This window comes from Schistocerca nitens, chromosome 2 (assembly GCF_023898315.1).
Source record: "Schistocerca nitens isolate TAMUIC-IGC-003100 chromosome 2, iqSchNite1.1, whole genome shotgun sequence".
In the NCBI taxonomy this organism is placed as follows: domain Eukaryota; kingdom Metazoa; phylum Arthropoda; class Insecta; order Orthoptera; family Acrididae; genus Schistocerca; species Schistocerca nitens.
In genome coordinates, this window is record NC_064615.1 from 627,791,504 (window position 1) to 627,811,050 (window position 19,547).

At 42.7% G+C, this 19,547-nt stretch overlaps 1 protein-coding gene across 1 annotated transcript in view; it reads right to left on the reverse strand.

Moving 5' to 3' along the window:
* Positions 1–18,830, reverse strand: part of LOC126236723 (esterase FE4-like) — a 426,111-nt gene extending 407,281 nt beyond the window's left edge. Inside the window, exon 1 of the mRNA XM_049946247.1 lies at positions 18,756–18,830. The gene's annotated coding sequence lies outside the window, so the exon portion shown is untranslated. The remainder of the gene's footprint in view (positions 1–18,755) is intronic.
* Between the last annotated feature and the right edge of the window lie 717 nt (positions 18,831–19,547).

A 19,547-nucleotide genomic window follows, 5' to 3' on the forward strand; every position in this document is an offset into this window, starting at 1 on the left:
CCCACCAAATGCTTGTGGTCTGCATAGTTCTGTGTCCCTTGGGGCAGTTGATCGGCTTTCGTTTTGCAGCAATAATACCCATTCATGACAAAGATTTTTTTAGGCCTTTTCGGCTTCTGATTGAATTTAGTGATATGCTAGACTCGTAAGAAACTGAAATACTTCTTCAAGCAAACAATTTAGTTTTGGATAGTAAATAAAAATAACGAACGTACATTAGAGCCTACCTTGAGCTAACAAGGTGCACTGCGCTGGCGAATTCCATCATATGGATTCTGAGCTGTGTAATAAGACACAGCTCTTTGTTCTTGCAATAACTTTACATCCAATATATTTTTTTTAGTGGGCACGATAGACAGCAGACTATACAGTTCGACAGTTTCATACTGCTCTTAGATGTGTACAGAACTGACAATGGAGTAAGAAATGAGTGGCTAACTGATCCATTGTACTCAATGCACAGAGTGATGAGTGTGTGTGGAAATCTCAATTTTATTTTCTCGACAAATTCGGACTGATTTGTCCTTGTCTTCCTCCAGCTTTTCGATGTTTTGTTGTACTGCTACTTCACCATAAGTAATGAATACATCCAAAGTTGCTCTTATTTGGTTTTATTATGAACGAATATGAAAATAAAACTATGAAATAGGATGCAACCCGTGCTGAAATATTGTCTGCTTCTCTAAGAGGAGCAACGAACTTAGCGTTTTCATTCACATGTCGGATCATAATCAACAGCGTCATATGGCCTAGTTCAAAAAGATTAAATAAAGCGATTTGGAGTGGGAGCACTGCTCGATAATAATAAGAATAATAATAGTGTAAGTTCGATCAGATTGGACAAGGATGTCCCAGACAACCAGCTACGTCTTTCTCAAGGAAACCATTCTATCATTCTGTGGAACGTATGATGAAGAGAAGCACGAAAACCCTAAATCTGGGCGCTTCAGTCTGGAACTGCGCTACCGCTACGGTCGCAGGTTCGAATCCTGCCTCGAAAATGGATGTGTGTGCTGTCCTTAGGTTTAAGTAATTCTAAGTTCTAGGGGACTGATGACCTCAGATGTTAAGTCCCATAGTGCTCAGAGCCATTTGAACCATTTTTGAACCTAAATCTGGGTGGCCAGAATGGGATTTGAATCTCACTTTTGCCGGATGCGAACGAAGGCATTAATTGTTAAGTCACGTCACTAAGTTACTAAGTGCTGTACGGCAACAGCTGTAAGATATACAGAGGTTGGACAAATATACGGCAACACTACGAGAAGTGCAAAGCTGGACATCATTGCAGATACATATCCGCTAAGCTCGCAGGTGGCGATTTTGTATTTGACCACGGAGGGCACCTGTGCGATGTCCTCAGTATGTTGCAGATGTCAGTCGTGATCAGAACAGAATTCTTTGTAGCTGTGAGTGTCTTATGCCGGAGCTAGTGAATTACAACGTGTGAAAATTGTTGGTGAAGCAGCCGAAGTGCTTGTTGCTTGTTGTTTCAAGAGGCATCTTGTCGAAGATTTACAGGGAAAGCGGAAAAACATCATCCGCCAAGTCACAACGCGGAAGGAAGTGTGTGTTAAGTGATCGTGGCAGAGGTCATTGAAGAGGACTTAATAAGTAGACCATAGCTGCAAAAATCACTGCGGGGGTGAATGTCGCATTCAAGAACCACGTCAGCACCAAAGCAAACCGGAGGCATCTCCACAAGCTGGAATTCGAAAACCACACATCGGTGACGCAAATGTTCGTAACAGGAAAACGTGGTGCCGGAGTTAAAAAACATGGACTATGGAGCAATGGAAGAAAATCATTTGGTCAGATGAGTATTATTTCACACGGTTTCCAAATTCTCGCCGAGTATTCGTCTGGCGTACGCTGCCCTAAGACATCGATGCAGACTCCTTGCTGCCTAAAGTGAAACGTAGGGGGAGTCCGATGATGATTTGGGCAGCAATAGCGTGGTAATCCATAGGACTCGTGGCTCCTCTGCATGGTCGCATTACTGGCAAGGACTGTGTGAGCATTTTGACTGATCAAGTCCATCCCATGATACAGTTTTTGTTCCCAAATGGTGAGGCTATGTTTCAAGATGACAGGGTCTCTGCTCGAATAGCTCGTATCATCCAGGATTTGTTTTGTGAACAGGAGGATAAACTGTCGCGTCTTCCGCGACCAACGCAGTCACCAGATGTTAGTATTATCGAGTCTTTGTGATCCATTTCGGAGAGAAGGGTGTGTGATCGCTATCCACCTCCATCATGATTACTTGCACTTGCCACTATTTTATGGTTAAAATGGTGTAACATTGGCTTTAAAACCATACAGGACCCCCAGAATGTTTTGAATGCCAACGGTTTTCTTATGACGTACTAAGCATGATAATGTGTTGTGTGTTTGGTGTTTCCATATTGTTTTCCCACACGCTGCAGTTTCAATGTATTGAACAGATAATGGCGCATCCTATAGTCATTCTTCGGCCGCTTGAGAATCCTACGAGAGACTGACATTGTGTCACATGCTCTGGTTCCTTTGTCCCACTAGTGACACTGTTGCTTCATATTGAGGGCAGGGGGAAGTAATGATCTAGTGGATGAGCATTAAAATCATGGAAAAGGTGTCCCGGATGGAGGAAATTACTGGGGTATCAACTGTGCTTAGGATAATTAGCTGTCGCAATAGATACGTTATTTCAATCTCCGTCTTACCATTACAAATTTTGATCGTACGAAAACATGTGTTCTTTCTCACACACTGATGCTGATGGGCCGTCAAATCGTAAGACACACACATACACACACTCTCATACGCAAATAAAATAGTGACAACATTCAATAAAGATTTTCTTCGACAAAGTACATCTTGTCTGCCATGCACAAGAGATAAAAATATATTCGTGGAGGTATGCAACTAATTGAAGGCAATTTTTTTATTGCCTTGCGCGTTTCGCTTTTTTTATTTGCGCAGCATTTTCAACGGCGATTTACAGCGTTGGTAAGCCAATACGTGGTCCTGGAGATATGTACATTAGTCTCCATGCTCCAATTAGCCGATTTCCGAAAATGTTCCTCCCACCTTTGATTCAACACATCGTACAGGTCACTTGCACTTCGCATTTGTATTCAACATGTGTGTGTCTTCGTTGTGTAGTGTTCATTGCATACTGTTCACATCTCACTTAGCTTCCAGTTCCCACGACAACATTCGCTGTCCCGTCCTTCATACGCACGTGGTTGCTGTAAAGGGCTTCCACCAGCCAACCCTAAACCAGCTACTCCAGGACGGCGCGCCATCCATAGCCAGGCGCTGCATGCAAAATATTGTCCTTCTGCTGCTACCCACCGCCCCCGGCGTTGGATGCAAGTTTCTGCCACTTCCTTTTGCACACAACAGACTTCTCTCTGCTGTCACTGAGGGCCGCTCATAGCCTTGCTGTGGCACTACACTTGGCTGCGTCGTAAGTTTCGTCCGTGTTCTGTCGTGGTGGAAACACACCACCTGCACCGGCACCAACTGCCAAGCGAAGGAGGACTGAACCCTGTGCCGTAAATCTCCAATTCACAGTTCAATGGTCATTACAGTTTATATCTCTACATGCTGTTATTCACACATACTTGCATGACCTAAGTAATTATTTTGTGATTCATTAATTTGGTAATCAAAAGATACAATGCTTTGACGAGCTGTACAGCTTTGCATTTCTCTACGTTAAGAGCTAGTTTCAGTCTTTACACTAGTTTGATATTTTGGAGAGACCATATTGAACATTAACATTAATTTTAGCTGACTGAATTTGCTCATAGATATCTGAATCATCTGTGAAAAGCCTGAAATCGCTACTAATACTATTCGCTGTGTCATTAATGAATAACATGATTAGCAACGATCCTCTTACACATCCGTGGGGCACACCAGATATTAATTCAGTGTCTCTAGACGATTGTCCATCCAGGAAAAAGTGGTGGCCTAGACTGTTGGAAAAAATCCGAGCCTGTCGCCAAACAGGTTACGTATCACACAGGAAAATATTTTCTCTAGGAGTCGATAGGGTACTGAATTAAAAGCTTTTAGCAAGCCTAGAACCACTGACTAACTGAGGATATCATGTGTTAAGGGCACGAGTTGAACTTAGGACCGAACGGTCTAAGGCGCTGCATCTCATGGACTGTGCGGTTGGTCCCGGTGGATGTTCGAGTCCTCCCTCGGGCATGGGTGTGTGTGTTTGTCCTTAGGATAATTTAGGTTAAGTAGTGTGTAAGCTTAGGGACTGATGACCTTAACAGTTAAGTCCCATAATATTTCACATACATTTTTTTTTAACTTAGGACGATCGACGAATTTGGAACCTATGCTGATTTCCATGGAGAACAAAATTTTTATTTTTATTAGATCGTAATGTTTGAATTCAGAATATGTTTTTTTCACCGACTCTGTAACAAACAAGAATGTGTGACGTAGGTCAGCAGTTCTGTGGAGCCTTCTTTGTACGATTGTATGACCTATGCTGCCTTCCAATCACACAGAACACATCATTACATCACTATTCGAGGGATCTGCGGAAAATTACGGTTAAGAGTAAAGCTAAACCATTGAAAATACTACATAGAATATCACAGTAACACCATCAACCGTGGGGCGATGTTCAGGTTTGGCCATTAAAGCAACATTTTATCACTAATTTCTGTATCATCTTAACAGCGGTGCGGCATAGAATGTTGGCAACATTCCTTGATTTTCCATTGTGAAAATAATTTTCTAATCTATACTCCGCAAGCCATCTTACAGCGTGAGGCAAGGGGTACGTAGTTTATCATTGTACTTTCCCTTTTCCTGTTCCAACCGTGCACGGTTCGCGGGAAGCCTCCGTGAGGGATCGACGCTCTGAGGAAAAAACAAAAAAGATCGTATGTGGTTGATGGTTCGGCATCCGAGTTGCAAGTCTTTTGAGTTGACGCTACACTGGATTACCTGCGTGTCGATGATGAAGTTTAAGTGATGAAGACGACAATACCCAGTCCCCATACGGAGAAAATCTCCGTCTCGGCCGATTGCTGCATGGCAGTCAGACGTACTGATTCCTCAGCTAAGGGCGTCAAACCCCTCTATTTTGGTATTATTGATGTTTTCGCGAGATGTACGTAGGAGGAAGCACTATATTGGTTGACTCCTCTAAGAAAGTACGCTCTCGGAATATTAACAGTAGAGAAGGCAGCCAAACGCCTCTCTTGCAACGAATGCTACTGCAGTTGGCTGAGGATCTCCGAGATGCTTTGGCGCACAGTAAATGAACCTGCAACGAAACATGCTGCTCTTCATCTATCTGATGAGTAATATTCAAGTACTGGTCGAACAAGTATTTTGTAAGCTACTTACTTTAATGATGGACTACATTCCCTGAAGATTCTCCTGTGAATCTCAGTCTGGCGTCAGCCTCACCGCGATTAATTTTGTGTGGTAGTTACAGGTGAAATCGCTCCGCAGGCATGCTCCTAGATATTTTATGAAAGTAACTGCTTGCAGTGACTGTTCTGCAATCGTGTGATCACAGTATAAAGAGTCTTTCTGTAGTCACAATACATTACATTTGTTTATTTTGAGGGTCAGACGCCACTCCCTGCATCACGATTCGATCCTCTGCACGTCATCCTGCAATTCAGTTTTGTAGCATAGCAACTTCTCTGTATATAACAGCCTCGTCTGCGAAATGCCTCATGGAACGTCAGACATTATCTAATAGGTCATTTACATATATTGTGGAAAGTAATGGCTCTATAATACTCGCTTGGTGCTTTTACGTCGTAAGACTTATCTCCGTTGAGGATTACGTGCATTATTCTGCTTGCCCGAAAATCGTCAGGCTTCCTGCAGCACATCTGACCTATAAAGGGAGCTCCCGGCATTTCTCCACCCGTTAGCGGAGGTCGAGAAATCGGCATGCAAGATCGTCACAGAACACAGAATTGTAAGCGCCTTCGGTTCATGCCTTCCACTCTACAAACCATAGGACCACGATCTGTTGTGATAACGATATTACAAAACGGTAGCTCTGCACGCACCCCCCGCGAGCAATCTCTCTTCACCAAATGACCCAGCCGCTGTATAAACCGAGGATGGCCTCAACCCAGGCGGCAGGCGTCATTCGTGGCGACATGAGCCACTATTTGCAGCCAGGTTCAATCGTCGGCGGAGCCTCCTCCACATATCAGACAACACCCCTGATAAGCAAGTAGAGTGGAAAATGGCTTTCTTTCCAGTCCAGTCCACTATTTCCATTAGGGGCTCCATTACCTGCCTAACATTGGAACTCCCAGATTTCCCACATCTGTTGCTGTCCGGACCGCGCCGGCCGAAGTGGCCGTGAGGTTAAAGGCGCTGCAGTCTGGAACCGCAAGACCGCTACGGTCGCAGGTTCGAATCCTGCCTCGGGCATGGATGTTTGTGATGTCCTTAGGTTAGTTAGGTTTAACTAGTTCTAAGTTCTAGGGGACTAATGACCTCAGCAGTTAAGTCCCATAGTGCTCAGAGCCATTTGAACCATTTGTCCGGACCGCAGGAAAATCGGCCCCATTTCCAACAGGCGAAGCAACCTGTGCTGGCTCAGTTGTACTTTCAGCAGTTGGAACCACCTCAAACCTGTTTTCGAGGCGTAACAGGGCAGCCTAGCTGTCGATACCCACTTTAGCCTTCCTCACAGAGACTCACGACCCCGCTGTCAGGCAAGTACCAACCAGCTGAGACGTGTGAATCTGGAGTCGCAGCAGCATCAGGGATCCCAGGCGGCGCCAGAGGCTGCAGAGGTGCCGAAGCATTCATCTCGGATTCTCCGATGGCACCACAGGGCAGGGTGACAGCCAGAACGTGTCGACCGTGGCCAACAGAGCTGTTTATGTTCAGTGGCCAATTCCCTCTGCATCCGTGCAGAAGACAGAATTCAACATTTCGGCACTTGATTCCCTATTTTCTATTTTATTTCCTGTCTCCTCCACAAGTGTCTGGTCACTGAATTTTGTGCTACTGGTAGCATTCCTCCTTTCGTTCCCCATCTGGAACTCACTGATCTCCATCTCTTCGGATCACTGAAGTAGTACGTGTTCAGTCTTTAAATCAGAGCATATCATGACGCTCAGCATCTCTACCGGATTGTCTATAATTAGGCATGACGCCCGTTTCTCCTAGATAGATCGTAGCATTGGTCTAGTAAGGAAACGAATATTTTGCATAGCATGGTAACTATGTTGAAGAACAGAGAACACAAAAATCAACGTGGTTCAGTGTAACTGTCCGTGGAAGAACGTACGCTATGAGAGTTCTGCAATTACGCTTTTCGGAGATCATTCAGGACAAAGAAAATCCAGAAAAAACGCCCTGCTGATATTGGCGACTCAGTTTCCTTTGACATCTCAACCTGTTGATCATGGCTTCTTCTTATCAACAACTTAGAATCACATTAACACTCTAGTTTACTTCACTGAAAGATGCCCTGTTTTTAGTTATAATTCAGAGTCCTGATTGCTTATATGAACACGTAACACAGTGCGGTTGAATTCTTGTACTTCGTTATTAGACGTAACACTTTAGGAAGTAGGACGTCAAATAGTCAGCTGGGAGCTTCTGCTGTCGACTGCTGCTCAGAGGAATCTGCCCCCCCCCCCCCCCCCGCCCCCTTGCTCGCCGCCTCACGCCCGCCGCCCCGCCCCCCAAAATCCCCATCTTACACACAGATACATATGTACAAACACGTATGCACACACACACACACACACACACACACACACACACACACACACACACACCACGCACGCACGCATGAACACAGGAAGATCGATGAGAGCTGGTGAGAGTTGGGTGAGGCTGAGAACGAAATAAAATCACGGTCACTTCTTGTTTCCTTAACCACTCGCTATACGCCATGTAGCTCTAGTTTCCGTCATAGGCGAAAGCCTGTATTACAATATCTGCGACATTGTATTTGAATCCATATGGCTAATTTAATTCGAATACACCACTTTGCAGTATTAGATTACAAACGTGTCAGTGTGAGGTTAGGTATCTGGATAACGAGAATGCTCAAAACGTATCACTAACGTTTCTCTTCCTTAAAAATAAATTCGTGTGGTACGGATGGGTGGGAGACCTCCAACCTGACTGTAGAGGTTTTCTTTTTTTTTCTTTTTTTACCTTGGTATCATCTTCCCATTGACAACACTAAACTTGGTCGCTTTATTCAGATTTGGTGTGCACCAAGAAGAAATCGACCTGATGTGATTTGAGCGCCGCAAACGGGGATCACTCTGAATATGACGCGCAATCAGACTGCAGTGTTTCAGCAGATACTCTAGCGCTGAGATCCAGTGTTACGAGCTGCGCATTAGGCAGATTATTACGGTATTTTGCAGTCTACTGTCAAGGCCTGTGTGTGTCCTACTACGTGGTATCTAAATAGTAGCAACTCCACTAAAATCAGTTTTATTCTCATAGTACGGAGAACATTTTTTCGATTACGTCAGTAATACGAACTTTCCCACAGAAAAAGTGATGGAAACCCAATACACTAAGGGACTCCGAAATACCTTGGATATCACACTGTCGTTATTATAGGAAAAAGCGCTGTCTTTTAACGCACGCTGTACGCAAACGGTTGTCAAGAGAGAATGAAACAATTTCAAAAAATTGCGTCTCTAGAAAAGGTGGTAATTTAACTTATACTGTAGAAGAATTGCTTGATGTTATATCTAAGGGCAACAAGATGACTCAAAACAGTGCTGCCATGATTCGTGGATTGACGCAAGGGTTGCATATATGTGTCGAAAGGTCGCAAGGATGAAGCACGGACACACGCAAATGAAAACGTGCGCGTAAGAGTACTACGTTTCTTCCTGGCTGCTGACTTCGCAGATCTTTGTACTGCTCTACTGAAGAATCAGACGTCCAAGTTTCAACATTCAACAGGTCTTCCCGCGAGGAGTCCCTCGACAAGGCGTGCCCCTCCCTGGAGATAACGTCCTGTACGTACGGAATTTGGCGCGCGCTGGGCACACCTGGTACACACATCAGCTGCACTCTGGTTCTCAAGGCTGCGTAACTACGCGATGTCTGCCGTTGTCCCGATTCGTTTGTTGTCTTTCGTTTATGAAGGCACCTAGCAGCTCGTGTAGGATTACGTGTGGCTCACTGTGCGTGTGTTTTCTGAAGGCCAGTGACCAACTAAAGAAATGACCTCATTTCGGCACCGCCGGGGAAGGAAATCGCCCGTGGTTGATTTCAAGAATTCAACGATTTAGAGAAAACACGGAACATAAGCAAAATTCGTAAGAGTATGGATCTGGAAAAGCTTAGTGGCTGAGTTGTAGGTCGGTCATCTGTGACTACTGTGGGATCTTAATAAGAGCCGGGATACAGAATTTCCTTAACCAGAATGTGGATGTATTTTGAACTGTACTCCTGCTGAATTTGGACCCAGTACGTTAACCACTCCACCGACAGGATTTACTCTTTGCAAATTACAATACTTTCTTTTATTTGTTTCGGAACTTCAATTTCTTATTGTTGTTATACTCTGGTTCGAATCCAAACAAAGTCGCCAGTCTTTTTGGTGATTTAATGATACATACCGAAATAATGAAGTAGTGTTCCTCTCTTCCCCTCATCGCTCTTCTTCGAGTGTGAATCTGGGTATTGTGCATGAATGTGCAGAATGCTTGTACAGTGTACTGTTACGTTTGTATTGTTACGAATGAGCGTAAAACGAAGAGAATGGCGAGGATGAAACCCATTACTGGCATGTAGCCTATAATTCTCGAAAAGCATTAAAATAACTGCTGGATGAACGTTGACATTGTTTCCTTCATCCTCGACACACTGTCAGGTATGGTTAATAATACTTGGAAATGTCCCACGCCCAGTGTTGCTGTTACTTCTTATTCCTTGTCACTTCTCTGAAAACAAATTTTCCTGGTTACTGAAACAATATTAGGGAAATGTAATTATTTCGGGAAGGCAAGCTGTGAATTTCTTAAACACACCCTTATTTTAATTTTATATTGAATTTTGTAATTCTTCCACGACTCTATTCTTGTGTTAAATACCAGGACGGCTGCAATGTGGGAAATCACCAATAACAATGTAATCACGACACAGAGATTCAACTTCTGAATATTTGTGGAAGCGCAACAGTGCATTTTGCACCTACTTGAGATGCCACATTATTCTCTTGTCAGTGTCCTGGTAGGGGAGGTGTGCCATTGTTTTCTTGAGAACTGTATAAGATTTGCCAAATTTGTGTGTTTTGGACAAGCAAAACGTGTACCTAGCAGTGAGGATAGACTGAACTGTGTTGCACTTCGAAACGAAGTACATCTGTACACAAAGTGGAAGGTTAGGATGTAATGTTCTGTCGACGACGAGATCGTTAAAGACTGGGTAGTAACTCGGATTGAACAAGGATGGGTAAGAAAATCGACCGTGTCCGTGTGAAAAGAACCTTTTTGCCAGCTTCCAAGTGTGGAAAGGCTACACCTGAACGACCGGCCGGAGGTCTGAACCGTTCTTCTCCGTACAGCGAGTTCATTGTCGTAACCACTGTATTGTTTCGCTCAGTTTTTGTACACGAGGCAAATGAAAACTGAAACACTATAGCCTATCAAAGTGTTCTTTATTCTCATGTATGGAAAAGTTAAGCTAAAGAATAAGAAACAAATACAACATGTAGGTAGCTTATCTCAAGGAGATCTAAAACGGACTGTTGAAAATACTTCGCTTGTCGATGGTCGGTATTGTGACTATCTTGTAACGAATGACACCCGTTGTCACCGTGCCGTTTGTTCTTCTCGACGAGCGCGAAAGCCGCCTCCGAGCTTAACGTCGACAACTGATGAATGGATGGGCACCGACAGCGTCACGTGCCCTCATTCCACGAGACACGGCGGAGAGGTTTGGGATTTAACCCACGACATCGGTGCACAGTTGGCTAACCCGGAACTGCAGGGCACCAACGATAAAAACAGTGTAAACACATCCAGACAAAAAATAACATGTTATGAGATATGTCTCCCAACAAATGGTATTAGCAGAGACTTCAGACTGTGGATAATGTGGTCATCATGTGAAACGTGAACAAAATTCTATTTCAACATTTTACATTGTATCCTGATGTTTGGAGACAACTGGTGTTGACTACAGCGAACTGTGTTATACTTTACTGAACGTGGAACTTATTACCTTTCATTGCAAAAATAATGATTCCTGTATAGGAAGTTTCACATCATTGAAATGCTCAGTTTCAGATGGCAAATGGAGCAGCCAGAGGGTTCAGATGGTAAGTACAGGATCTGAAATTGAACTTCATCTATCTTAGAACTGCCTTCTAACTGTGCGCAGGTATATGTGAATCTTACAACAAGCCAATAACGCGTTGTGTTGGGTGCCCACAAGCACATATAGACGCACATGCTCAACGTAATGACACCGATACAGGAGACTCGCATAGAATTTATTAAGTCTTGGGAATTAATTACAACGTGAATATATAGTATCGCTTTTTGTGAGCTGCTTTTCCTCAACACGAGAAGGATTTTTGAAGTCACGATTATATAAATTATAGTGAGCGTCTTTCTCAGTCTCCATATCGAAATTATGCGGGGAGGACGCTTGACAGCACTTGCAGAATTTAATAAAATTTGGGTGAGATGGCATGCTGTTTTGAGCTTTCTACTGGAGAGGGGTACAAATGTCTTTCCTACCACCCTACTTTAGGTTTCTTGAGGTTTTACTAGATTAATTTAGGCTTAATTCAGAATGACATATGCATCAAACAGAAAATTCCTCTTGCACAACTGAGAAATGTGCTGTAATGAGTCGTTTTATCTGGACTCGACTTTTATGTCTCAGGAAGTGCTTTAGATCCAAAATGTGGTTTTCGTTATATTGAGAAAAATAGAAGTCAACAGGTAGGTTTCACGGAGTACCAAACCAGCTACGTGTTGAAATCTATACGAAGGCAATAAAGCTGTAATATAAGCGTAGGCTTCCGTGGCCGTTGTCACTGCCAATAAAATTCTTCCGGGCTGTTGACCGCATTGCCAGTATACAAAATTACCCGACGTTTCGGACACTATTGCAAGTGACCGAATCGTCATACAATTTTATATACTGACAATGCGGACAACAGCCATGAAGAATTTTATTGACAGTAAAGCTATAATGTTTGAAAATCCTGGTTACTCGAATGACAATAGAAAATCGAAAGAGTCAACTCCGTTGTGTATCAGAGGCAATAACAGTTCACCTATGTTTACCACTATACAGTCAATGAAACCATGATTTGATATTTGTGATGACTATAGATAAGCTTCAAATCTCATGACTGATAATTTTTTTCTTCAATAACAAACGGATGAACAGAAATCATGTTCAAATATGTGTGAATTCCTAAGGGACCAAACTGCTGAGGTCATAGGTCCCTAACCTACATAAACTAACTAAAGGTAAGAACAACACAGACACCCATGCCTGGGGGAGGACTCGGACCTCCAGCGGGAGGGGCCACGCAAACCGTGACATGACGCCTTAAACTGCGCGGCCAGTCGGCGCGGCGGGAAATAATGTTCAGTAGAACGTGGATAAACTGAAGAAACAGACGAGAACCTACAATATCTCTAAAAGTCCAGCGTGTGATCTTAAAAAAGGAAACAAAAAACAAATGTTCAACTCAGAGACTTGTAAGATGGGTTGTTTAACCAACTAGCCATTAAGTAACAAAAGGAAAATCCATTTCAGGAATAAAGGAAGTAACATATAGGAACGACAAAAGCGCTAAGTATATAGCAGAAAATGTGGCCTCTCACAAGGTCTTTACAAGGTTTTTTTGTGCATCGTCATGTTACCAGTGGATTACCGTGATGTAATGTGCGTAGGATCCACCAAATGTTTTGGACTTGGATCCCTACGTCCGGTGATTTTGATTCATTGATGTATCACCATTTAGCAGCTTATTGGTTTAGTCTGAGAACGAACGTTGGGTTCCATGTTCCGGGTTATTATTTATTATGACTCAGTTACGTGAGTAAAATTTTCTCTGTTTCACTGGTTTTAAAACTATTTTTTAATTTTTTATTTCTTTTGACGGGTGTTTTAAGGCCTGTTACCCTTTCATGATTTATTGTTATACGGATGTCGCCTGAGGATGTGGTTTTCAGAGCCAGAAAGTCGGTTGTGATTTGGTAATAAAAAGATTAAATACACCTAAAGCGGCTTCTTAATGCCCAAGGTGCTAACTGAATAGCCCTTGCAGGCGAAATTAGAACTTAGAAGGAATTGATTTAGCGGATAACCCAACTAACACATAATTTGGCCTGGCGGTAAACGAAGGAGAGTGGAAACAACTTGAAAGTAATAGAAAGGAGATTAATGATATGGAACTGATGAAGTTTCTGAAATTGTATGCTCTGAGTGTAGTAGCTTTGTGCCGAGCGTGATGACGTAGCGTCTGAGGCACTGGATCGGCATTTGGGAGAAGGAATGAGGTCTCTTTCTCGATTGGCTCTCGCGATGTAAGTTCACCTTGGTTTTTCCTTGTCGGTTCAAGTTCTCTCTGAATGGTTCATCTACAGTTAATGAATTTCCAGCATCTTGCCACGAAAAGTAGAAGTATATAAATATTTACAAATTAATCATATTTAGCTAGCTAAATAATAGCCTTTGATGACTGATAAAACTATTAATTTTCCTCCTCACCATGGAATGAAACAAAATATCAACCATGAGAGAAGTAGGATAAAAGGAACAGAAACTGAAACAGTAAAATAGATGAAAACATAATGAAAATGTACTAGAAAGAATAAGTAACGGAAACGTTTGGGTAGCCTTAGAGAGAAGATTGGGGGGGGGGGGGGGGGTGGTTAGTGAGTCATCTCCCAAGACACTCGTGGGTACTTGGCATTGGGAAGGACAGCAGAGGGGAATATTTAAAAGGCAATAAAACAGAATATGTATTGCTACGTCGAAAAGGATGAATGTGGTTTTTATTTGCAGCGACGACAAGATTAGCACGTCATTTGAAAGTGTAGAAGGCGTCATTAAATCAATAACAAACTTCAGAATGCGACAGAAATATTTTAAACAGTGTTCATCGATGTTAAAGACATTCATTTTGACGATAGATTGGTCATCAAAGCGTGTGTTGGAGTTTAAAGTAAAGAATGAATGATGCGGAAAATCTATGTACCTTTTGTATTAATGAGATGTAAACTAAAATTGTGCGGCCTGCAGAGAGCCGAACTCGAATATGTTATTTGAACGTACAGCTTGCAGCCGTCTGTCAGTGAGCGAGGTCATGCAGTGGCACGGCACTGGGCCAGCATTCGGGAGGACGGCGGTCCAAAATACTGTCCGCCAGAGCACATTTAGATGTTTCATGGCTTCCATAGCATGCTTAAGATAAATTTTGGGATGGTTCTTATGATTTCTTCCCCAATCCGAGTCTGTGCTGCGTTTCTAACTATGTCATTGTCGACGGGACGTTAAAAATTAATCTGATTTGAAACTTACTGGCAGTTTAAAGCTGTGTCCCGGATCGTAACTCGAACCTGGGACATTTGCCTTCCGTTCTGGTGCTACCAACTGAGCTTCCCGAGCATAATTCATGATCGGTCCTCACAGATTTCCTTCTGCCAGCAGATCTCCTAGCTTCTGAACTTCACAGAAGTTTCCCACCAAACTTCCGGGGCTAACACTCCTGGAAGAAAGAATATTGTGGAGACATGGCTTAGCCACAACCTGGGGGATTGTGTCCAAACTGAATTTACACTCTGCAGCTGAGTGTGCGCTGATATGAAACTCCTCAGGTTCGAGGACCGGTCCGGTAGATAATTTTAATTTTCCAGGAAGTTTCATATCAGCGGACACTCCACTGCAGAGTAAAAATCCATTCTGGAAACCAATCTAATTTCATTTTTCCTTCTGTCGATGAGTCTTACTCGAGTGGCGCGCTGGAAGGAGTGTTGTGCGCCTGAAACGAGTATCCGGTTTTGAGTACTGGTCCAGAAAACAATTTGAACTTGTCACCTTCTGTCATCACAGATTCAACTACACAAAGAACAGAAGTTTCTCCACTCTGACGTGAACATTAAATTGAAATTGTGGGAAGCAACTGTAATGGACTGTTGGAATAACACACCGACGGAAAGAGCCTATAGAAGTAACTAATGGGGAAGAGCAAGGTGGTGACGCCACCCTCAGCGTGAAGTGACGCAACCCTCAGCGTCAATTGCATTAGTGAAGCAATGTTGTTATGGATCTAGATTACGAGTTTCAAATGATAGCTTGTAGTCCATTTACTGAGTGCAAATACTCTTACTACTTTGTTTCAGGCTTAACGTGTTAGTACCAAGTATAGTTAAATTGTAGGATGTTTTTGTTCAACAAGCCTATCTGTGAACAGCATGTGGTCCACTGTGACATTCTGTAGGCGTCTAAGTAGTGGTTTGCGATCAGCCAGCAGTTTAATATCATGCGAGTGAAATTTTGAGCAAAGCATAACATTTATTGATACATGTGGCAAACGTGATTGGTTTAGTAACACACTGTACCTTGATTATTAGAAAAAAATAAGGTTGTATCATGACGTAAACAATAACTGAACACTGAACCTCTTCGTTCATAGCTTGTGGTTCCAGATAGAAGAATGCACCAGTGTTTATCGTGAAGGATGAATGAAAACAGGAAATCCAGAGAAATGAGGGACGGGTACTGATAATGTCATCGAATTTCTATACCCTTTTGCTACATGTCTGTGTTCATTGCTCAAAACGATAAGCAGCAGCTACGATAAGATAATCAATTTGTACCGTGACCTTCAGTGCCATTATGCATTGGCATTTTAACTATATTTCCATTTTATGCCAAACTAGGAGTAACTCCGAGAGGCTAGTAGGTTTCCATTTTGAAATACATGTTGTCCACTAACGTGGACGTTTACTTATATGCTTGCAGCTCGTAAACTATCTTCGTGACAAAAGCGACCAAGGAAAAATAAATATGAAATTGGATTGAAAGCCGAAATATTGGTAATTAAGCTTTAAAGGCGTTGCTGTTTTCCATGTAAAATGAAATTTTTGCACACAAATCCGATCATTAGACACTGACATCGACTATTTATAATTCGTCTGACTTTTTGGTTTATGTGTCGCACGAATTCTTTTTATCTCCTGTTCACTTTAGGGATGAGCAGCTCCTTTGACTCTAGCTGATATTTGAATGTATTTTCACGTTACGAGATGAATACTTTACTTTATTTAGAGCACAAAAGAGAGGTTGAGGTACTTTCATTCGTTATGGCCCATCGAGAACATAGAAGTTTCACCCGAAAAGCAAATCTCAAACAAAATCAGGATACAAGTGTTAAAAATACAATAGTAAATTGTAAAATCGAAAAAAGGCATCATGTGGCTCTAATTACAAAAGAAAGCAACCTACAAGTGCATTAAGGAAGAAATCGAAAGTGAAACTTAATTCTTAAAGTTTCTGAAAGATTAAAACTATGTGTGGAGTGTGAATCGAGTCAGACCTGAGGAATGTATTCACTTGTTTCTTTTAATTTTATTGTAATTTGCATTCTATTGTGTAAAGTACTGAAACAGGTCACTGATAATTCGATATTTTAAAGTTCCTGAAAAGTGTTTTGTCTAGTATATGTGCATTTAATAAATGGCTTGAAGGTTGATTAAACATAGCATTACTGGCATACAGCAATCGTTAGTTGTTTGCCATCCTTTACTAGAAGGACAGCAGAAAATAAAGGACTGGCGGCACGAGAAAGACACCTTGGGCTATACAGGATAATTTCCAAAGTTTCGGTTCTTGCCACCGAGTTAATTTTGGCGTTATCGTACAACGCTTCTAGAACTTCCCGAGTTGTCTTCTTAAATTGCTGAGCGCAACTGAACAAGCTGTGCGCTGCCGTCTGTAGCTCTGTCTTCTGGGGCTAACAGCGGTGAGGCTGAGTGTGGCCTCAGCTGTGTGCGTCATATTATATACTAAGACGACAGGTTCGTCTAGCAGGCACCGAACTTCTGGGAGCGAGTAATTAATTAGACAGTAGCCTAAGCTAATTCGTATGGATGGAGATTTTAATTTACGTAGTTGAGAAATCTGGCGGTCAATTATGAGACAGGCGGAATAGCCTCAAACTTAAAGAACACTGTAATAATCCTAGTACTGAAGGAGGCAGCTTCTGATAGATTTGAGTACTACCTAACCATCAATTTAAGAAGTTTCAGAGTGCTAACATTAATTATTACTTACAAGAGAATGGAAAGACTGATAGAAGCTGACCCTGAGCAAGATCAGTTTGTGTTCTGGGAAATACACAAAACAATGCTTACCCTACGATCTTTCTTAGAAGTGTTACAGGAATTGTAGTTTTAAATAAAATTTTTGACAATGCTGGCTGGATTTACTCTATCTGAAATCCTGAAGGTAGTAGAGATAAAATACAGATATCACACAGAGGTTATAAGACTCAAAGGACATGAAGCGGAAGCAGTAGTTGAGAAAGACAGGTTTGTAGCCTGTGCTTGAATTCATTCAGTCTGTTCACTAAGCAAGGAGTGAAGTTCATGGGAGCTGAACTTTAAGATATGCCGATAACATCGTGATGTTGTCACGGACCGTTAAGAGCTAGAGAGATCTAGTCAAAGCATCTTGTAGTGTTTTGAAAAGCCGTTATCAGATGAAAACAACGATGGCGGGATATAGAATAATTAAGTCAAATAAATGATCCTGACGGGATTGGATTAGGTTATGAGATACTGAAGGTAGTAGACGAGATTGGCTATTTGGCAGCAAAATGACTGACGATGGCAGAACTAAAAAGGGTATAAAATGCAGACTGGCACTAGCAAGGAATGTTTTCCTGCAAAATAGAAGTATGTAAATGCAAGTCTCAGAAACTTTTTTCGAAGATATTTTTCTGAAGTACAGCCATGGGCGGAAGTGAAACGTGAATGATAAACACTAAAAACAAGAAGAGCATAGAAGCTTTTGAGATGTGGCTTTACAGAAGAATGGCGAAGACACGATTAGATAATGAATGAGGAGGCACAGAACCGTTTCGGCGAGAAAAGATCTTTGTGTACAATTTGACCGAAAGAAGGATATGTTGGTAAGGCACATCGTAAATCTTCACGGACTGTTTAATCGGCAATGGAGGGAAGTGTTGGGGGGTAAAAAAAAAAAAAAAAAAAAGTAGTATGGAGCCCAGGCTTCGCTACAATAAGCAATTAGGTTTCAGTAACTATCCATCTATCCATAGACGAAGAGATTTACACAGAACCGTATGGCGTGCAGAGCTTTATCACAGACGTTTTCGAAGTGCAAGAGCACAACAAGCAAGTGGTAAATCAAATCACTACGTTGAACGGAGATGACTGAGGAGCACACTTACACCGAAACGCTGTTATCGACACCGACTATCAATCGATGTATGAATGGGAGCGTGCGGCATAGTTGCTCAGAAACCGTGAGGAGTCCAAACTAGTCGAGACACCTGAAGGAAATAGCTAAGAAAACCATCGAAACATAGTGTAAATTGACAACGTCATCTCTGCTGCTAACGTAAAAATCTGGAGCTTTTCAGTTTCGTCGAAAGAGAATGAAACATTACAGCTATTGCAATGTAGCTACAGGGCCATACTGGGAGGAAGGTGCCAGGGTCCTCTGAGGGCGTGCCGGACAGAGTGGGGAGGCTGGCGCGGCGGGCGGCTCACCTCGGCGTGGCAGAGTGCAGGTCGCGTGCTCGCGATGTGGCGGCCCGCGTGCTACTGGCCGCTGCCTCTCGCGACGCTATGACGCCGCCGCCGCCGCCCCGAGTGACGTCACAGGTATTGCACGCGAATCTCGGCGGGCGCCGCGCGTCAGGCGCCGCGAATTCCCAGGCGGCGCGGAAGTCGGGCGCGGGTCCTGCGGAAGGCAGCCGCCGCTCGCTGTTCGGGCACCTCGCTGAACCGAGGTCGATGAAATCACGAGCTACCCAACTATGTCGACATCCAACCCCTCTAAGTGCAGATCCCGGTTGCACTGGGCATCAAATAGACGTATATTACAGTTTGACCTGTTCAGTGCAGTGTCTGTTCTCGAACTGCAGATTCATTTCTGCTTGAAAAAGTCATTGGATAAGTGAAAACCAAATAACTACTTAAGTTGTTGTGTAGAATCTATGACCTACCATCAAAATCGCGATAAAATATTATCTACACGCCTTCGAAGACAGCAAAGGCAGATACATCTACATGATTACTCCGCCATATAAAAATGGTTCAAATGGCTCTGAGCACTATGCGACTTAACTTCTGAGGTCATCAGTCGCCTAGAACTTAGAACTAATTAAACCTAAGGGTCGTTCCATCTCAAATCAGCTAACAGTCTGAACCTTGATATCTCAGATTTGGATGAATTTTTTTTCAGGTAATGTACCCACCAACACTAGTTTAAATTTGAAATTTCAGATTTTTCTGACCTTTGGTTTTTGAGTTTCAAAGGTTTAAAAATCAAAAAAACTC